Here is a 21,992-nt window from a genome sequence, read left to right as displayed (position 1 = left end):
CTTTCAGACTAAAAGGGGGGAAAAAGTGGTGAGAAGGGTTGTACCTAACCAACACTTAACGTGGACTCAAGAGACTCTAGAACAAATTACCACCTTTTCAACACATGCAATATTCCTCTACCCTTCAAGTTGCAGGATTAAAATGCTCAACTAACAAAGTACATTAGAAGGTAAAGCGAGTCATAAGTTTCTACCTCACTTTGTTAAAAATCACCATCAAAGGTTATACATGACAGGCTGACAAAACTTTCAGAAGGTAAGGCACCATGTTTTCTCCAGTATTTTTTGCTCAGCGGGTAAAATTTTGATGAAGCTATTTGGAACCGTGTCGGGAACTTACTGTATCCTTCCAACGTGTACGTATGATGCACTGCTTATTTTGCTTACAGGAATTGGGCAGCAAGAAAGTTCATTATGGGGAAATTGAAATCACACATGTGTTATAAGGACTGACACATGCACGTAACCCCCACACAATTAAAAGTCAATCTTTTTTTTTTTTTTTTTAAAGTTAGCACAATTCTGTCTTTACCAACATTATATAAGATTTTTTGCAATGTTGTTGGCATCCCCATGTTTGGTGATCTCCCGTGACAGCTCTTTCAAGGGTCCCACCACACCTCCACTTTTAGTAAAGACTGGTAGGACTCTCAGAGGTGATTGGATTCATGACTGTAGTTTACAGTGAACAGAAAGGAGGAAGGATGCATCAGAGTCTGGAGTCCCCTGGAGCCTTTCTCCGTGTTGAGATGCATCATTGTGTACAGAATTTCTGCCATGCAAAGACCCTTCGAAACTCATGGTCCAAGGGTTTAGACTTGAGGAGCTGTCTTCTGTTCGCATGATCACTGTCATCTCAGACTCTCAGAAGAGCAAGCGTTTAGGGCTCCTTCTGAACTCAGAACCTGTAGCAGTATAGGGAACATTTACATTTTTAGATGCCACACAAGACCCAACCCCACCAGCTTCTAAACACCCCTTCTGCACCATCACCTGTACAAGACCCTCCGGGGTGACTTGCTGACACTGTGGAACGATTCTTTCTGCTGAAATCATCTACAAACATCTGTATTCATAACTCTTGCCCAATGTCCATCCTTGCTCTGAGGTAACTCTCCCTTCTGCTGTCTATGAGGCTTCTTGGGCAGGGCCCACAGGAGGCGCATGAAGCTACATTAAGGCAGAAAACAGTTGACAAGCAGGAATTTCTTGTCTTTCTCTGGATACACAAAGGACAGTACAGTGCTCCTGTGTCCAAACAGCTCTTATCCAGAATCTCAGAGTCCTCCCACAGCAGAGGCAAGATGACAAAATGATGCTTCTTATATCACTCAACTTCACAAATTAATTCTAGCTAGGAGCAAAAGAATTATATCTCTCACTATATATCCTAGGAAAACAGCACCTACATGTGCATAGCTTTAAGAAGTTAGAAATGTACCAGAAAGCTATGATAGACACAAATAACTTGTCACCTAGTAGCTACCCAGTAAGCTACTTCCTCACTGGCATATAGTTACCAGTTTCCTGTAAATACGTTCTTCCAAAAAGTTTCCTAGTTGTTCGGAAACAAACAGGATTGTCGTTAGCACTGGGTCTTTTTATTATAGTTGAAGTGTTTCTTGCATTCTTGGTTAACAATTCTGTTTTCTATTATTTCCATCAATTGTGTTGCTTTATACTCCAGTACAGGAAATAAAGGACCTACCTGGATATGAATCTTTAAAAAATATAGAGCCCCTTCAGGGCTAAGGATATAGCTCTGTGGTAATATGTTTTCCCAGCATACATAAGGCCCTGGGCTCAATTCTCAGCAGCGCCAAAAAGAAGAGTATAGAGATTCCTTTAAGTCCTACTTTGTTCCTCCATGCTGCTAGAATGATTCCAGCTTTGCTCTTCTGTCTGCTTCTGTGCATGCCACAGTGAAGCCCAAGGGCCATGTGTGAGCCGTTGGCAAGGCAACCAGGAAGCGGTGGAGCACTTCCCCATTTGGGATGGTCACTGTTCCTCTTAGTTCTAGCACGTACCTGGCTGAAAGAAACTGTCATCTTGCGAGCGACTCCTCATAAATCAGTGAGATTTTCTTTTCCTTTCTCCATACTGTTTGTCATTCCATAGAATACAAAGGGGGAGGTTAATTGAAAGAGAGGTGAAGGCGAAATCAAACAGTTAGAAGCAAATATGGGTTCTCGATAGAAAACAAGAGTATTCATCAGTCACCTGATTGACTTCATAAACTGGGTTCCTGCCTTCATAAGACCATGGGCATGTTGGTAGTATAAGAGTTGAACGCAGAATCCTCACAGGACATTTGCTCTCGCTCAGAGGGTCCCATGCTGATATTTTTATTAGTGCGATCGTATCTTTCTCTCATTACAAATGATGAGTTCCACAAAGTGGACATGTTCACCCACAGGGCTTGGGCCAAGCCCTCCTTTCTTGGGTTATGCTTTTACTAGCGGTGCATGCAGATGAAAAATAAAGCAGCAGGAGACCGATTTTCAGGAATATTGTGATTAAAAGGGACATCTTTCTCTCCTCCCCCCCCCCAAGGCACTTAGGAATGTTGGGCCCTTTTATGAATAAAGAGTCCCATCGATACAGGCAACAGTACTTGTCATTAACGTGGCTTGACAGTAATAGCCTATAACACTAGTGTAGCCCCGGCATTGTAATAGCAATCATGTCAGGCTGTAGCTCATCCACAGGTGGGAGGATTGTCCTACACGTGTTCCATGTTTGTTTCTCGTGAGATAGGAAGTGTGTAAGGATAGCGTAGAGGACCCCAGAAGCAAGTCAAAAAAAATGTGGAATAGCGATAATTGGCATCATTTGAGTATCACGTGGCTTTTGCGATATTTAAGAGGATTAAGTGATTATGCTCTGTGAGAGTAGATGTGAGTCAGGTTTGAAACTGGTATCTGATAAGTTCAAATCTGTACACTGGGAGGTGCTGGTGAGTTTTGGCCAGACTGAGTGAGTTTCTATCACTATATTTAACTGGAATAGTCTTAGAACCCATTAACATGTGAAGGCAACTTGGTTGGTTGGTTTGGTTCAATCTCCTGGCTCAGGTTAAAGAAGGGAGAGCTGTCTGCCGCCGGCCTGTACCTCCACTTATGTGGCCACAGAAACAATGTAAATTCTGTCTCCGCATCTACTGCATCTTCCTTACTAGCAGAGTGCAAAGCCAACTGAACGTCCTGAGCAGTGAGAAGTCCTAATTGCCTGGTTTTGAGCATTTGTCAATCTATAACTCCCACAAGGGCTTTCCTTCTTAGGATCTATTGAAAAGATTTTTCCCTTCATTATCCATTCATGTCTCTCTGAGTGCATTGGATGAGATTGAGTCCTGAAGAGGCCATAGGGGTGTTGAATAACTTTTGGCTGTTCTCTCCCATGAGGAGTTGACACAAAGGACAAGAAGGCTCAGCTCTGCAAGCTCTGTAGGTGGCTGAGTGTCTTCTCAAACCCATTGGTACTTTTCTCCAGGAAACCAAATGGGAGGAAATGGGCTTATGTTAGTGACAGTGAAGAGCCCAGGTTGGAAAACATACATAACTCTCAGAAACAAGCCCCCTTAAAAATTATTGAATCTCCATTCCAGTAAGCCTTAGCAATCTGTCAGAATTCTGTAGGTGTGTAAGATTGGACATTCCATTTTCTCTCCCGTGTTAATTTTAGAAGTGGGATAGTTTTTAATTTCATTCTATTCGCTGTCCCAAAGGATGTAGTCTCTTGGATCGTTGCCCTATCTGAAGGACTCTAGGGGTCATTTGCAGTTCCAGGATGTCTTAACTCTTGACAGTTTCTGTTGACTATAGAAAGGCTGCAGAGCTAAGCACAGAGTTCCCTTGTTGCCTCAGTTTCCTTTTGCCATAGGAAGGAATCATCTTCACTTTTGAAGAAGTCCCAAGATCCACTTTGTCGATAGCACCTGCCCAGCCGGTTACTTTTTACATATGAATTCACTTCGTCTGCCCCTTGAGCATCATTGAACGGCTTCCCTATGATACGTACTGAATACTGTCCCCTTCAAAAGGCAACCTAACATTCTTTTTAATGCACAGGCTCTGGATTTTTTTTCAGAGATGTGTCTTTAAGTCATTTCTGTGGTTCAGCATGACTAGTGTCTTAACTGTTGTTAGCCTCAACTGGAGTCTTTTTTCCTGATGTAGAGTGATTATGATCATTAATATTCACGTGAGATTTTAGAGTACAGTGTTCTGATTTCTGAGAACCTGTGGACTTGTGTCCTTGCTGAACCACTGAGTGACATTGAGCAATTAATCCATTCACATTCTCTACATACGTGTCCTCTTATGAAGACTGTGAATGTTATATACATCAAAGAATTATTTCAGTTAAATAAAATGCTATCCTTTGGATTATAGCACTTACTCTAGTACTTATAAGAGAGAATTTAATAGCTTTGAGTCTTCATTTTCTTGATGAGTAGGAATGAGACAAACTGCAGCTCAGACCATGGCTTAGGTGTTGACATGGTACAGGGTCATAACCCCAGCACTCAAGAATCTGATGCCGGAGGATCACAAGTTCAGGTCCACCCTGAGACCATAGGGAGTCACTATCTTAAAAAATGTACAGTGAAAAGCAAATCTCCAAAGGCATTTACTTAAAGAGTTAACAGAATTCCTGCCGTGTTATAAGACAGAGTGTTATGTCAGGGTGGATACTGGTTAATAAGAAGCTGTGTGTGTCTGGGTCAGGGTTAAAGAGTTGTTTTTGAAATCATGATATAAAGGAAAGGTAAGATATATCATGGTGTTTTTCTTCTAGTAATGTGTAAAATATAGAGCTGTCTATTGAACCACATTGATTTTTTTTTTTCATGTACTTTGAGGTGATTCCAATGGAAATTTGACCTAGGGGAAATACTAATTTTTTTTTTAAAGCTGCAAAAGGCGGGGCTAATTTGTTTTTATTCTAATTCCTTAGTACCCTGGGAAACAATCATTAATGATCACAAAGACGTGCTTTGTTTGCTCAGACAAAACTTAGGTACACTGTACTCCGCAAGCGTCGGTAAAACAGTGTGGCTGCTCTGAGCTTTGGGATACGGAAGACGAGAAACAGAAAATGAACCGTAGCACCTGGGGAGTTAGCAGCTGAGCAGTATGGGAAAGGAAAGGATCCAGCATGGCCACGTAGGCCGGCGTTCCAGTTCTTACCTCAGACAGTAGTGTAGGAGACAAGATAGTGTAGGAGCAGCAGTTTTTAGTCAGATGGAAAACGACTTGAGGGTTTGGAAAAATAAGAACGTATGAGTGCTTTGTTGACATTACAAATTTAGTTGTTTGGTAACTTTCGGCAATTTTTTTTGTAATGCACCTCCCCCCCCCCCAAAAGATAGAATTAACATAAGACCGCATGGAATTTTTAAAGTATCTTTTTGTTCAAATGCTACTTGTAATCACCACACACACTCACACACACACACACACACACAAGTGGGTAAGAGTTACTACTATACATATATATATATCCGTGCTCTGGGACCATTCAGTTTCCTGTCAGTCAGTAATGAAGAACAGGTAAGCAAACAATCATGCCATGCTGCCTGAGTCTTGGACCAAGCCAGCTTTACTGAGAAACTGTCTAAGCTTAAGTATCAGGGTCTCTCATCTTTGACAGCCTGTTCTGAGGCCTCACACAGGGACTTCATATAGCCATGCATTCCTATGACATTTATAAATCGCTAGGACCTCTGTCTATCCATATTCCCGCTTCCTTTCCTGCCCACGTTTCCTTGTGCACAGCAGCCATAGAGTTGGCATAGAGTTGGTGGTGACAGTTCCACCAAGGAAAAAAATGAGCTAGAAGATACATGAGTTTAGATGGCATGAGATAGGGTTATGGGGTATGAAATCATCTCCATCCATGGTTGTTACTGACTTACAAAGAGCCATATACCATCAGAGTCTGAGAGTGTGTGAAGATATCGCATGTCCTGAGGAGCCTGCAGCAGACAGAAGTAAATGTTGGAGGAGAAATAAGGCTTGGGATATATGTGGGTATCTTATCATCTTAAATATATAAATACCTTTAAATCGTTTGCCCTAATGAGGATGCACTGGATAGCCAGGTGTAGTGTTGTGTATCTTTAACCTGGGCACTCAAAAGGAAGAGGCAGAGGCAGAGGCAGGCAGAGCTCTCTGAGTTTGAGGCCAGCCTGGTCTACAGAGTGAGTTCCAGGACAGCCAGGACTACGCAGAGAAACCTTACCTCAAAAAAAAAAAAAAATCTATGTTAGATAATAGAACTCATATAATTTCATATGTGTTGTAACTTTTTTTAGGTAAGTCATTCTCTTTTGACTTTTTTTATCATGAAATTTTTATCATGAAATTTCTTTATTTATGAGTTTGTCCATGGTGAAATCCTATACTTAGAAGTTCCATGTGTCACTGAACTGTGAGCCCATTAAAAAGGGTTTCCTGTTTACATGTCCCACATACTGACATTGACAAAGATAACAGAAAATATGCAGAAATACTATTTGAGGAAGACAAAGCAGGTAACAGATATCATTAATTTAGAGTCTATCCGACCAACTGGTTAGACAATAAAAAGTCCCCAGGTCTGTCTGCACTAGTGCTGAAAATTTACATGACATTACCAGTGACAAATTTCAGAGTCAAATGAAACGTTTCTAATCAGCAGTCTAATCAATCCTGAAAACCATGTTATACTTCACATTGAATAAAGACCAGATTATCTTTCTCAACTCTATAGAAATATTACAAAGTCATTGTCGTTTTGAGGAGGCAAAGTGAGTGTTGTCATGCAGTCTTAGAGAAAATGGCTGTTGAAGAGACATGGCTGGCATTTAGTAAACAGCATATAGCTTTGCTGACATTTGTGCTATTCCTCAACTTAAATTTTTCTACTTTTGCAGTGATTTTCCTTGTTCCAAATAATTCTCTTTTTTTTTTTAACTGCTTTCTACAGATTTAATTACACTGCTTATCCTTTCTTGGTTTGACTTTGGTACATTGGTTTTTATTATTTTTTTATTGGATATTTTATTTACATTTCAGATGCCATCCCATTTCCCCTCCCTAGAAAACCCCTATCCCATGTCCCCTTTTCCTTTTTGCTTTTATACAATTTTTTTAATGTTAATCAAAGGTTTTATAAGTTTGGTATTGCTCATTCAGAAGCGTAACCCAATACTCAACCTAGATATAAAAACTATCTTTGACTGGTGGAGACACGTGAACATCTGCCTCCATGCCCCCTCCTCTTTCTCTCTCTTTTTCTCTCTCATCACCTAGCTTCTCCTCTCCTTCTTCTTCTCCTCTCCTTACTCCTTCTCTTCCTCTCAGTACTCCTTCCCCCTTAGCTCCTACTACATATCACCCTTCCTGTTAAAATAAAACTTTTGTCTCAAAATTCAATTAGAACATAATTGTGCCTATTTGTATCAGTGAGGTACAAGATAGTCCTAATACCCAGTCCATCATTTTGCTGACTAACCAGAACCTCTGTCATCTTTCCTAACTAAAACACTTAGTTCTGAACCTGGCTTTTTTCATTCCAAATAATTCTTTACTTTCATATTGCCCTTCGTCTATATTGAGGTTATTTTTCCTAAAGAGAGTCTCCTCCCATATTATAAGCATTTAACCACCACCAACCCAAATAAACTACGTCTATGTCTACCCTGCCCCAACTCCTCCCCCCCCCCCCATTGTATCATGTGCTATGTGTAGCATAACAGGAAGATTCAGATGTCTCCTATGTCTCTGTTTCCTCATTTATAAAGTAGGAATAAAAATATCTAGCTCCCTCCTGGAGCTGCTGAGAGTGTTGAATGGACGAAACTTGTAATGGGCACAGTCCCGGCACAGAACAAACCGCAAATAGAGGTACCTGACCATTACCTCTGCCACTGCAGTATTTGAGCTGGCCATTAATGGACTGAGACCAACCAATACTTTCTTCCTAAACCATTTTTTAGGTTTTACTCATTCCCTCTGAGAAATAGGGATGCATGGTGGGTACAAGGATTAATGCCTTCTCTTCCCAGTATGCTGGGAGTAAAACCAATAATGCCACAGTGATCATGTGGTCCATAGTGCAGGATGGGTTGGCGTGGAGCCACTAGGTTTGGGGTTGATCGGAAGGACATTTTTCTAAGACTTCTGGGCAGTAGAGAGTCAGGTAGGCTGAAAAGCCTCCCATGGAGTATACAGCAAGAGGACTTGTTGAGGAATGTGCTACTCAATGCTAGGCTGATAGAAAGTTGGATGTGAGTCAGGCAGAGCGCCTCCTGAGGGAATGGACGAAAGCCCCCTTCTCAGCTCACGGGGCATCATCCGTGCTCTGGAAACCAATCTGGTTTTCTGATGTCTGCTTTCTTCTATCCAGGTTAACCTGAGTGTCCATCTGGGGCCTCTCCAACATTATTTTTCTCATTTGAGCCCTAACGTATTTGTTTAACGGTTTTATGTACACTGCTTTATCTTCCATAATACCTTCGGAATTGATAACTTTCTTAAACGAGGCCATTTAGTCTCTTTGCCACAAGTACAAACCTGCTTTCTCTGACCTCTTTAAGAGATGGGCACTCTCTTTCATTAAGATGCCAGTGCTGTCTTTACTCCATCTGTGTCACTTCTGTGTGATAGGGAAGGAATGGTGGGTGTCTCTCTGCACTGGGAGCTGTCTATTCTGGTGCAGTTTAGTTCACCTTCCAGTGGTTCTTCTCTCTGTCATATGAATCACTCTTCATTTTGTTTGGATTTTTCTTCGCATATCCTGATGTCATCGAAAAAAGCCATGGAGCTGCAGGTTCAACAGTGATGGCCAGGATTGCAAACAGTGGTAGGGTCGTGCTTTCTGTCCATGTCTTTTCCGTAATGGTCTGTAACCTGCTGACTGAGAGTGTACTCGGCTAACAGAAACTGATTCGGTGGTTCTGGTGGAACCTGATTAAGTGAGACTCCATACTTCCGATGTGGTTCAGCGTCAAATGCTACGTGTCAAAGGGTTTGAGTCACTTGATTTCTGCTTTTATAATCCGTACCCATAAAACAACAGAGTTGTTATAAATTTACTTTCTTCGTTGAATGTTTTTGAAATATGTTACCTTAAGTCCATAGTGTTCCATTCTGTTCTGCCCTTCTGCATCATTATAAATTTCCTATGTCTGATGTATATATCGTGATTTAATGAATATATAAAGTACCAAATAATTCAATTATATTTTCATACCATTCACATTCTCACAAAACAAACGGTTAGATTTGAATCTTCAGTTGCCTTGGCACCTGGCTCTCTGTAGAGTTTGTAAAATCACCATCCGGTAGGCTGTTGTAACAAGTGTTCTCCAGTCATAGGGAAGGATTATGTCTTAGGGTACCCATTTTCTTAGCCCTAAGGATGGGGTGAAATCTGAGCATTGCCTAAATTTGCTGTTGGAGTGCCCTTCGCTTCTGCCCAGTCTCACTATTTTCTGTTCCGTCCTTGATGCTCTGATTTATTAGGAGGCGACGACGTCATCGGCCTGAGAATGTCAGTCAAAAGATAACAGTGTGGCTGAGAGGTACATCTTAGTGACAGGTGTGTCGCTTAGGGAGCTGTTAATGCGTTCTGGGCTTTAGGAAGGGAACATTGTGTGGGACATCTGAAAGTCAATTGTGAACGCTAGTGACTGTCCTGTGGGTAAATGTATCTGGTATTAACATATATTTTTATCCAAGCAGGTGATTTACACATTGCCTGTAAGGATGGGACATTCCAGATCTTTCAAAGAAATCTTTCTCACCTACTTTCGTAGCCCCGGTATGATAAATGAATTCTATCTTCTGATAAGAGGTTATGCTCAGACTCCTCTCAAGTCTACCTCCTCTGTTAAAAGTTGGGTACCAAATTGGTACCTAAATTAAGCTTTTTCTCACCCAATTTACTGGAAGGCATCCTGGCTTCAGAAGCACCAGCTTTCAAGGAAGAAAAAAAAAATAGAGGGTTAAAGCCCCTGTGAGTTCTCTCATTGGGAACAGAACAGAAGAAAATGCCAGTGATTTTTGTATTGTTTTATATTCACGTGGGTTTCATGAAATCTGTCTCAGTTCTCAGATCTGAACAACCTTACTTCTTTTTTGTACTATCCTTTATGTATTTCCCACCAGAAACTGCATGGTTTCCTAGCGAGTTTTAATTAGGGCTCAACTAACTTTCTGTGTAGGGGTTACTATATGTTGGGAGAAACAACTTATAAATCATATATTCTTAAAGATTTGAGGGGTTTGGGATGGTGCTGCTAGAGTTTGGACCCACGATTTGACACGTGCCAAGCAGGTTGTATGCCCCCAAGCTATATTCTCAGATCTTAGGAATTGTTTTAATCATTAACTTAAATTAATTTCTATACTGTGTCTATGATTTTTATTGACTTAAAGATTTCCATTGACCCAAGATTTCCATAACTTAAATTAGCATGTTCTATGCTGTGTCTAAGATTTCTGTTATTCCTTAAATCTCATCCTCTTGTCATAAGTCAGTTCATTTTGTTATGTGATTTTTTTTTTTGAAAGATGTTAACAGATGTAGGGGAGGAAGGAGGTTCCAACTCACTTCCTGAAGACTTAGTAACTCCAGGCTATAATATAAATAAGATGTCGAGAGACAGATTGAACAGGACAGTTTTGTAACAGAAGCAAACTAACAATAGATTAATGGGAAAGTAATATATAAACGTGTTGGTTGCTGTGCAAGTTTGCATGGTGACTACACGTAATACGAAAAGTCAAGGGGTCAAGGGGTCAGATGATTCAAGTATAAAAAGCTGCAGAAAGATAGAGTTTCTGGGGAAGGTGACAAGATGGAATTGGGACCTAGAAGCTCCCTGGATGTGCAAACTGTAGAGATGGGAGAAGTAAAATACACAGAAGAAATGCAGATAACACTTCCTAGAAGGACAAGTGTCGGACTCTCTGCTTAATAAGATGTTTGTGGCATCCAGGACCTGCTGCTCCTCCAGAAGGGAGTTATCTTAGGTAGATCAAGCAATTTCAGAGACATCCCCCTTCACCGCCCATAAGGGGGTACCATGTAGGAGAAGGTCCTAGAAACCTTGTTCACCCTCAGATCAAAGCACTTGACCCACCAAGTAGCATGCTGTGGGGTAAGATTTCTTGACCCCCTAACTCTGAATAAAAGCCTCCTGAGTTACACGTCAGTTGTATATCATGTTGTCTTATGTAAACTTGCCATTTGGTTCTGTGCTAACACACTGGAATCTCTTTTGCAATGTGGAGTACCTTGTTGATTTGCATCTTTTAAGAACCTTTTAAGATCTTAGTTGCCACCAAAATCTCTCACCTAGGTGGTTTTAAAACTCAATTGGCTGGATATCCAGTTGAACAAAAAATAAAAATGACAAATATTTCTTAAGTTTTTGCCAAGTTCGTCAGAAGCCTTTTAGTTGAAAAGTAAAGAACCATGGCATTAGGAAGTGAAGCCATGTGAAAAATAGTATTTCTAACTATTTCTGGTTATAGCAAGGAAGGGAAAGGCTATGAAGTTGCTACATCTTTCCCAAAACTCTACCCAAGTAACTTAAAGTTCCAGGCAGCTAAGGAGGCACTAATATGCAGTTTAAGTGATTTTTTTTTTAATATGCTGAGTGATAGCCTCCTAGTTAGTTTGGGGGGTGGGAAAAATTGGTCACTAAGTAAAGTACTTATTTTACAAACATGAGGACCTGAGTTGAGTTCTCAGCACCATGTAAGAAGCTTAGCATGGCTAATCCCAGAGAGGCAGAGACAGGAGGATGCCTAGCACTTGCTGGCCAAACAGTCTCGCCAGTCAGTGAACACAAGGTTTAGATGGATGGATGGATAGATAGATAGATAGATAGATAGATAGATAGATAGATAGATAATTGGTAGATTAAATAGATGATTGATAGATGATAGATAGATAGATAGATAGATAGATAGATAGATAGATATAGATAAGGCAGGTAGATGACAGATGAGTGATAGATTAAGTAGATAGAGAAATAGAGAGATAGGTAATAGATAGATTGCATGCATGCTCACCACACACATAACACAGTAGACTTTAAGTTACTTTATCAGAAGGGTGAAAGAATAAAGCCCACAGTTCCCCACACTGTCTTACTCCTCCACACAGCGTTGAGTCAGTCTTTCCCTGGCAGACTTTCGTTCCATGCATAAGGCAGGTGGAAAGCAGCTCTTTCCGTCCTAGAATTTCCTTCTCACCTGCCTGCTTGGTTGCTGGTTGCTTTCACCTTCATCTGTAAAAAGTTTTGTTTGTTTGGGGGGTTTGCTTGTTTCTCAGTGTAGATTTCTCTGTGTAGCCCTAGCTGTCCTGAAACTCATTCTGTAGACCAGGCTGGTCTCGAACTCACAGAGATCTGCCTGCCTCTGTCTCCCAAGTGCTGGGATTAGAGGCGTGCCTATATAAGTTGTTGTAAGTGCATTAGTTCTTTGAGGGTTTCATATGCATTTTAATAGTATTCAGCCCCAGTTCCCTAATCTCCCAAATATGTGTCCATTCTTTTAAACCCATCAAGACCAGTTTGTGCTGCCTCAGTATTCTTAGATGTCTGTTTTTCCACTAGAGTGTGGCCAACTTACCAGGAGCCTCACCCTTGGAGAGAACTGTTTCTCCCTTGCCCAGAGCCCAGCAGTTGCAATCAATTCCCAGGTGGATTTCCTGCCCAACTTTCACTCCCATGCTGGGATTTGGTCTGGCTTGATCTTGTGCAGGTCTTGTATGTGCAGCTGCCCTGCTGTGTTCAGAAGACAGTTTCTTTGCAGTTGTCCACCGTATCTGACTCTTACCCTCTTTCTAATCTCTTCCACAATGATCCAAGAGCCTTGCGGAGAGGAATAGATATAGATATAGATGATATAGATATAGATGATATAGATATAGATTAGATATAGATGATATAGATATAGATTAGATATAGATATAGATCCCATTTAGAGTTAATCATTCTGTGGTTCCTTGTTCTCTGCACCTTGGCCATTTGTGGGTCTCTTCTTGCACTATCTACTGCCAATAGAACCAGGCATGGGACATGTGTTAATTAGACAGTCATGGGAACCTACCTAATTTCAAAGGACAAATTTTCCTATGCTGATAGCTCATCCAGAAAGCAGTGGCTCTCCAACCTTTGCATATTCACAGATAACGATAACGGTATGACTGAAGCCAATTTTTCTCCTGCAGTTCTTCATGAGAGGGTCAATGACCCTCTCCTACCTCTTTAATGAAAGTGGAAAACAACCATCTGAAATACGGCTATCATTTCTGGGATTCAACAGGAGTGTGTCTTGGGTAAATTAAGGAGCAAAGGAGGTCCTTAAATATGAATACATTGCCAGATGTTTTTCCATTAAACTCTGTTGGTTGAATGAAATTAGTAAATAATTATGTTGGTGGGGAACCTACTACCTCCAAATGTGATATAATGCCTTCCTTTAACAACCAAGCTTAATTTTTTCCTATACGCCAAATTAGTTTTTTAGGGCAATCTACATTGCAAATTGACCGATTTGCATTAAAACTATGCAGACTGGTTCTGATTTGTCAACACCTCCTTTTAAAAAAAAAGTCTTTAACATTAAGCATGGGTGGGTAAAGCCATCTGCCTATGGAGCTTGCCCGCAGCTCCATCCATTAACACATGAGGCAGGTTACAGCTGTTTAATTGTTATGGTGCCGAATGATTCCCTTTCTATCCGAAATTAATATTTATATATGCCTGCATAGAAAGCATGCGGTTAAACATGTGATCTAATTGTGGATTAATGGCAGCAGGTATCCGATCATTAGTCCCCACATGAACAATGAGGGAGAAAATAGTGTGCATTTCACCGTCAGCACCATGTAAGAAGAGTCGCCGGTAATGGTTATCATGAAGGCGAGTCATCTAGTCTCTTTACATTGGTCCATGGAAAGGAAAATGGCACCCACATAGCTAGCCTAAAATGTAAAAAGAGAAAAATCTATGCAGGGATTTCATATACTTTAACTCTTCCTCGTACTGCAATCCGGTGTCCTTCCGGCTGTGACCAGTATCAGCCCAAGCCACACGGTGGAAGTCTAGATACTCGAGTTCATGTACCTGGGTCACCCACACTTCTGAAAACCTTGTCTAGGCTGAGAATGGTCTTCCTTTACTCCAAAATGGCGAGGCGCGAATTTAAATTTATCGCAGCCTGCTATAAAAGTTTAACAATATATACTCCATCTGCTCAGTACATTTCATAGTGAAAATAGAATGCAAAATTCCCAGCGAGCTCACAATATACAGATAGAGACATGCATGGAAAAGATTCCAGTTAAAGGCCCTGGTTCTCATTTAGCTACTGCCACGCTAACATAGACTTCTGGGTGGATTGTTTGGATACTTTATGTGGACACTCAAGCTCATTTAGAAAATGTTAATTTACCTTTTTGAAATGAAATCAATAGTGAAGTAGCTTCCATTTAAAAAGCTGAATCACAGTTCACTTAATATTGTGTAGCTAAGTCAACGGAATTATTTGAATGGCACAGAAGAAAACTTTTTTCTACACACACACACACACACACACAAAATGGAGTTGTCCCCCCTCAGAAAACAAGCTCACTCATATAAATAATGTATGTACCAAAGGAATATGTATTGGGCTGAAGAATGAGGGACCCATCCTGGCATTCATAGGCCAGAGGACATTTCATGCAGTATGTGAAACAAATCACTAGCAGTCCGAGTTCATTTGCTTAAAAGTCAAACATTCCCCTTCTTTCTGGTTTCTTAAGATAATAATAATAGTTATTATTATTGTATAATTCATAATATATAATAGTAATAATGTAATTAATCATTATTATTAGAAGTTACCTCATGAGTCTGGGTTTTTCAAATATAAACTGTGAATAAGATGAATTAGTAATGCCTAGCATTTGCTAAGTGTATACCATGGGCTGAGAAATAATATAAATTGGTCTTCATAGAGTCTCTATATTATAAAGTAAAGCTCTGAGACCCTCAGGAAATCACAGTTCAGAGAACTTCATCTGTAGACCTTCACTATGGGTGTGTGGCTAATGTACAAGAGAACCCCAACCCAAACCCACGAAAGCTGTTCCTGAGCTCATGTGCTGAAGAACTAGTTAAGGCTGCCAAGTAAATCATGTTTAGTTGTTCACATATATTTTTATATAGTAGAAATTTTTTTCCATAGCAAACTAATAACCATTTGTCATAAAAATATGAATCGCCATAGAAACAGATGAAGTAAAAATCATTGCTCAATAACAAAATGCCATGTATTAATAAATATTTTTCAAGGAAGTTTGAAAGATTTTCTAGGAACATATGAAATATAGCTATTAATAGTACTCAGAGTTTTTCAAATAAAAAGAACAATTACAAAAACAAAAAAAAAAGGTTAAAGAATATTAATTTATACCAGGAAGGGTTTGAATAGCTTGGGAACTATTGTAAAAATATGTGTCCCTTTGCAAAATATAAGTTTATATCAAGTTTCTATGTCACCTGAAATTATTAGGCCAAATACTTTATACAGGCTTTAGCCACTGAACAGTTTGTTTGTAGCAAATGGGTAGATTATATGTGTGACTAGTGTATGCCCATGAGAGAAAGAAATAATAAGTTATGTGTATACCCTTGTGGACTTTGTCACCTCAGAATCAGGAAAAAGGCATTCTTGTTAAGTCATGTTTGAAAGAATTACGTATCTTCGTCTACACTTTTGTAAATAAGTTATAGTTTATCTGGGCTCAGTGAAAAAGACAATTTGATCTTTTTAGTTAATGTTTTCCTAGATAAAAAGAAAACTGACATAAGAAAGACCCACCGTTCTATTCACCTAATGGGCAGTCTACAAATATTTCCTTCTTTTGAATTTTTAAATATTAATTATTAATTTAGTGAGACAGGATTTTACACCACCCAGGATGGTCTCAAACTCTGTAAGTCACAGAATACAACTCTGAACTTCTGATAGGAGGTGACTTCTATGTCCCCCTGAGTGCTGGGATTGCAGGCATGCACCATTTTATAAAGCAGCCATTTCTGATTTATTTAATTCTGGGGATTTGAACCCTAGACTTGATGCATCTTAGGCAAGCACACTAGCAGCTGAGCTACATTCTCAGCCCAAATTTGTCTCAAGTATTGAATTTTTCAAATACACAAAGACTAGTGATGTAGTGATTATAGGTAACTCCTGATATATTCGGAACAAATCAGTACTTTCCCTCTGATTACTCTTCTGTTTGTTTGTTTCTTTGTTTGTGTGAGATAGGGTTGTTCTATATAACTGTAGCCTTCCTGAAACTCACTATGAAAACCAGACTGCCCTTGAACTCACAGAGATCCTCTTGCCTCTGCCATCGGGGTACTGGATTAAAGGAGTATACCTTTAAAGGTGTTTAGCAGTGTACGAAACGGTGAGATTCTTGTTTCAGCATCTCAAATGCATGACTCTTGACATAAAAATGTATAGCTCACATATGTGTGTTCTGTGGCTTGAACTCGGAGCCTTACACACAGTAAACATGGGTTCTCCCACTGAACTGCCGCCCCAGTCTGTACTTTTGACAGCATCCTGGGAATCGAACCCAGGGCCTTGTCCACAGTTGGCATATGCTCTACAGAGAGCTACACCCTCATTCCATATAAGATTTTTATTAAAATTAGCAATGCTCTCCAGCTACTTTCATTTTTCCGTATCAGAATACTAAAATATGCCTGTCCTTCCCCCAACCAGTGTCCCCACCCCCTTGAATCTACAGAATCCTAAGCTGGGTTTGTCCTTATGTCATTCAATAAACCCAAGGACTGAGAACTAAAGGAGACATGTGTTGGTTAACATGTTTTTGTATATGATCCAGCAGAAGGAATCGTGCCACATGCCAAGACTATTACAAAGCTCGGCATAGTGTGTGCCAGACAATAGCTTCTTTTGTGACAAGTTCTGCATATGTTGACATCAGTGTATTCTGAGTACCCCCATTGTAAATATATAGTCCTCAGTTGGTCACATGCTTCAAAACTGAAGGAAATAGCAAATACTGTCCTGTAGGAGGCCCTGTAACTAATTCACTGTGGCCCTTTAGCGACAGTGCTAACTTTATAATACTGTGGTTAAGTCTCAACGCGTCTTTTCTTTGTGATCTGAGTTATTATAGCCTGGTTTAAATCAGGAAGTGATTATTTTACTCGGCGGGAATGTTTTGTTTTAAGTAACATTCCAAACCAAATCATAGTGATTTACCTGGGTAGGTAATGTTGGGAACAATATATTTGTCCAGAAAATTCATACACCAAATTTCCAAGCTGAAACAAAAAGCAAAGGGGATGGGGAGAGAATGAATACTCAAACTGTCAAAGATATTTGAAGCAGGTCTTCATAAAGATGCCAGTTTTAGAGAGTAAATGGTCTCTAAGAAAGCATGCACATATGCACATATGCACCCAAGCTATTTTTCTTTATATGACACCATCTCACACTTACTAGATGTTGAAATTCAAATTCATTGGCTTTCCTAGATGGTGTGAAATGTTTTTCCCTAATCTTAGAATAAAAATTCTGAGGATTTTTTTGTTGTTGTTGTTGTTGTTTTTTGGTAAAGCATATTTTAATGGACCTATGTAAACTCTTAAGACTATAAAATTATCTTATGGTGTTTAAAATGATGTCAGTATCATAATCCTTTATGGTGTAGTAATCAGTAATAAAACAACGCAGTGAGTACCAATTAAGGAGCATCATCTCAATGGGTATGCAGCCTGCACGCTGATTTAAACGGTTGCTGATTGGAATAAATGGGTTTAATATGTACTTATTTGCAGACGGTAGCTCCTTGTCACCCTACCAGGACTGGCGCATGAATAATCTAAGAATGATACTTACTTACAACTTTAATGAGATACTAATGTGAATCATTTTTTTTAATCTGCATTTTAGAAAATTATGAAGCACACAATGCTAAACACAAGACGTGCCCTCCACACCAAGGACTTTGCAGTTAGAGCCAGAGCGAGGAGTGCCTCCTTGCTTTAGCATGCATACATCTGACTGAATTAACCTCTTCTGAAGATAGGCCCCTAAGATCTGACTGTTGTCATTAAAGAGAGAAATATTTCCAGCGTTCTCAATCCTCTACTGTTTGCCTGTGTCTAACTTAAACCTGAGAGTCAATTCCATAGTCCCATGAAAATACCATACAATTTAATATCTTCTAACCAAGCACACGGCCGACAGCAGAAACAGTGGGAATCGTTCCTAACCAAACACATCAGCAGCTATGCACACACAGACACTTTTCTGTTTTCCCTCGTGAGCTACTTAACACACATGGAGCCAACGTGGTTGCCTTCGTTCTTTCTCTCTCGTGTTTATGAGAATCGGTGTGATAGTGGTTGGAATCAGTATCGTGCCAAGTCAACTTTTAGACATCCATGTTCCTCCCCCCAAAAAAGGCGTGTGTATTCTTCGACCTCATTTTTTGTAAGTGAGCAGCCTTCCTTGGCTATACGGCTGAGCGGGTCCTGCTGGTGCAGCGTTTATAGGTCAGCTGAGCTGCTTCTGTTCTTGTCTTCACTCCTTTGGGTTGTATGCGTGTTTTTACTTGCCTGCCTACTGGTTTCAAGACTGCATGTTACAGCAGCTCTTAGCCGAAAGCTGTAAAGGTACTCTTACATAGATACACGGCAGTATCGATGGGTTAGTGGCTCAAGTTAGCTTGTGTTCAGTCTCCCTTTCTTCTGCAATGATGAACTAATGCTTTTCACTTTGTCATATGTTCCCTTGACTGATCCCAAAAGAGATGATGTACATGCTCTGTCTCACACAGATACACAGTCCTGGGTCCTCTGAGCTATAAATCTGACTGGCTTAGTCAAAATGGGACCCTTGGTACACAGAGATCACCTCACTGGGGTTTTGCCTTTGCCGGTCGCCAGCAGTTTCATCCTAGACAGGTTAATCCCCTGGCCTATGCCTCCATCTCTTTGCCAATAAAGTGTAACAGATAAAGATGCTACCTCTTAACTCGCAGAAGAGTGGAAACGCATCAGCTAATGTATTGTAAATGCTTAGCATAGTTTTCACGTGTAATTAACAGTCAGTAAACGGCAGTTACTGTTAACACCCTAATGTGTAAGTGGATTAGGGTAAGGGGGAGAAACATGTGGGTGACAAAGAAGGGGAAGATTTTTAAACCGGGTAATACACACTTTCTCTCCTTTCCCATCAGATCACTTCTCCATAGAACATACAGAAGCCTTCATAAGCCATGTATTTAATTACTTTTTGTAACACATGTTAAAACTATATGGACCAGGCAACAAGAATACATTGATTATCCCGATGCTAACGGGAGAGTGTTTATTCATTAAGTCACATACATCTGTAACATCCATCAAAACTGTAGATTTTGATGACAGTCCTTAAGTGCACTTGCAAGGTGATGTTGTACCTCGCTAATCATCGAGTTAGGAAGTAAATGCAGCCTGTGAACAGGTGCTCTCAAAAGGCCTTAGAGCCCAGGCTCACGACTAAGCGGGAAGGTAGCAGAATGTCTTATCCACTGCTGTGCGTCCTCCCTGAAACAGTGAGAAGGCTTAAAAAGAGAACAAATTCTCTTTTAAAGGACACCGGGAGAAGTGTACGCAAAGATTGTGGAGCCAGCCCTTTGCTTTGCTGACTTTGAAACAATATTGGCTGGTTATACAATGACAGTACTTCTGATGAGTTCAGCCTTTCATACCCACGGGCTCCCAGTTGTTGCCCGCCATTGTCAGCAAGTAGACTAGAGACCCCTAGTGTATAGACTTGAAACCTGAACAGTTGTTTCATTTGCTGTGTCCCAGGGGCATCTTTGCAACTGGATGTATTTTGAAAGAGAGACAGTTAAAGCCAGGAATTAGCCAGAGCCTTGAAAGGCATCTACATCCTGACATTTCAAGGAGACTTTTTTTGAGGGTTAGTTAATCTTCACTGTCAGCTTGGCTAGACTGAGTCACTAGGAAATTGAGGCAACCTCTGTTTCGGACTGTGAGGGCCTTGCCAGAGAGGAGTAAGGGCGGAATGAGTGCCCTGAATGGCACCAACATGGACTGGAAACTTGAACGGATACAAAAAAGAAAACCAAGGGGGAGGGGGCAGATGAGTATCGATAGTCCCCTTTCTCTGCTTCCTGGCCACCCACGATGTAAACTGCCCCTCCATAGTACCTCTGAAAGACGGAGCTAACATGAATCATCTAATCCTTTAGGTGGCTTCTGACTGGCATTTTTGTCACAGTGATGTGTAGCTAACTCATACACTGCCGTGGCATTACTCAAAGGAGGCTTGTGGAAGACATCTAAAAGAAGGTGACAGCACTGTCCCCATGGCTTTAATAAAGATTCATGTCCTTAGGTCAAGAATGAGTGCGAGGTCCTTCTGATCCACCTGCAGCAGTACATACATACTGGGGAAAGAGATGGCTTCATGACAATGGTTCTTAGCCATTCCTGGAGCCAGGCAGCCCACTGTACACATACCTGCACTCAACCGCTCTTTCTCATCTATATTTGCTGTCTCAGTTACGCTTACATCCGAAGATTAAATAAACAAATAATATAAAGTGCTTAGGTGAATGCCATAAACTAAGCCTTTTTCTTACCTTCAAGAAGCAAGGCTAAGAAGAGAGCACCCTGTGTGTGTTCTTAAGTCATTCTGAAACTGGTCTAAACTGAAAAGCCAGCTTGGGTCAGAGGTAGAAACATAGGAGCTGTTAATATGCTTGCCAAGTGCTCGTAATCTTCAAGGCACTCAGAAGCAGAGCTCAGAGAAGAATCTAGAAATGTCTTTGACTACTTGTGTTGGTGGTGTATGTGGTTTTCACAATCCGTCTGTCACCGTTTCTCTTGGATATGAAACCCAAAATAAATCTTGAGGAATGATCACCCTGCAAGAAATATGGAAATACTCATTGTGTTCCACGTGTATCCTCTTAAAAGATAAATACTCTAAATGCCAAGGAAACTATTTCATGAATAAAACATAATAATAGCTTTTCTTAAATGACTAGCCCACACACCTATAAGAAAGTTCCATTCAAGGGGTGGGGGGTAGAAAACCACCTTAAAACTTGGCAGAAGTAGTTGGTATTCTTTTAAGTTAAAACATATACTTTCAAAGTAATTTCTCTGCAACCTAATGTGCATATCAGCAACTGTTAGGTATATTAATTTTTAACTATACTGTACTGTTTTTACGATTATTATTCCTAATGGCTTCTTGCAACACGCCTGCATTTTTCTGATTATTTCCTGCACTGGCTTCTATAATGATATTTTTATTGTTGCAATTATTTTCATAACTATTTTAACCTCGAGTATCCACATTTCCTTTCACCTTCTTCATTATTCAGAATCAGGCTTTTGAGGTCATCATTACAAACTTTACCCTTCGAAGTAAAATATAGGTGATTGTTTTTAATCTTAGTTTTAAGCTATCAGTGGTTCTTTATGATATTTAATATGTTCCTTGTGGTATGAAAATGATAAATCTTGGTATCTTATTCTCAGTAACAAATATTTTCATAGCTGCTTTTTAGTTTTTCGTGAATGCTGTGTTAAAAATACTTCTAATATCTAAAGTATTGTGCTAATTATCACTCACTGTGTATTTTCAAATGCATTTTCTAATTTCAGCTTCTCTTCTTGGTATCCACCCAAGCCAATGACAGCCCTACCTTTACTGTGCATCAACCCATTGCTTTGCATAATTGATTCTGTTTGCTAAATTAACCAAGACTGACTGGTCAGAAAAAATTCAGTCCTCTTAAACCAACAAATAAAGATCAGAATCTGTTCTTTATTTTGTTTGCATTAACTGTAGCAGATCTGATATAAAAGCACATGATATACTGGCCGGCTGGAATCAGTCTAACTAATTTTTGTGAACTAAGAATTCCCTTGG

General features: G+C 40.1%; 1 protein-coding gene across 13 annotated transcripts in view; it reads left to right on the top strand.

Moving 5' to 3' along the window:
• Tenm3 (teneurin transmembrane protein 3) overlaps positions 1-21,992 on the top strand; it is a 604,001-nt gene that overhangs the window by 497,056 nt on the left and 84,953 nt on the right. The gene's annotated exons all lie outside the window — the stretch shown is intronic.

The sequence above is a fragment of the Arvicanthis niloticus genome, chromosome 16 (genome assembly GCF_011762505.2).
Source record: "Arvicanthis niloticus isolate mArvNil1 chromosome 16, mArvNil1.pat.X, whole genome shotgun sequence".
Lineage (NCBI taxonomy): Eukaryota > Metazoa > Chordata > Mammalia > Rodentia > Muridae > Arvicanthis > Arvicanthis niloticus.
Note: the sequence above shows the minus strand (reverse complement) of the source record. Positions and strands in the feature narration are given on the sequence as shown.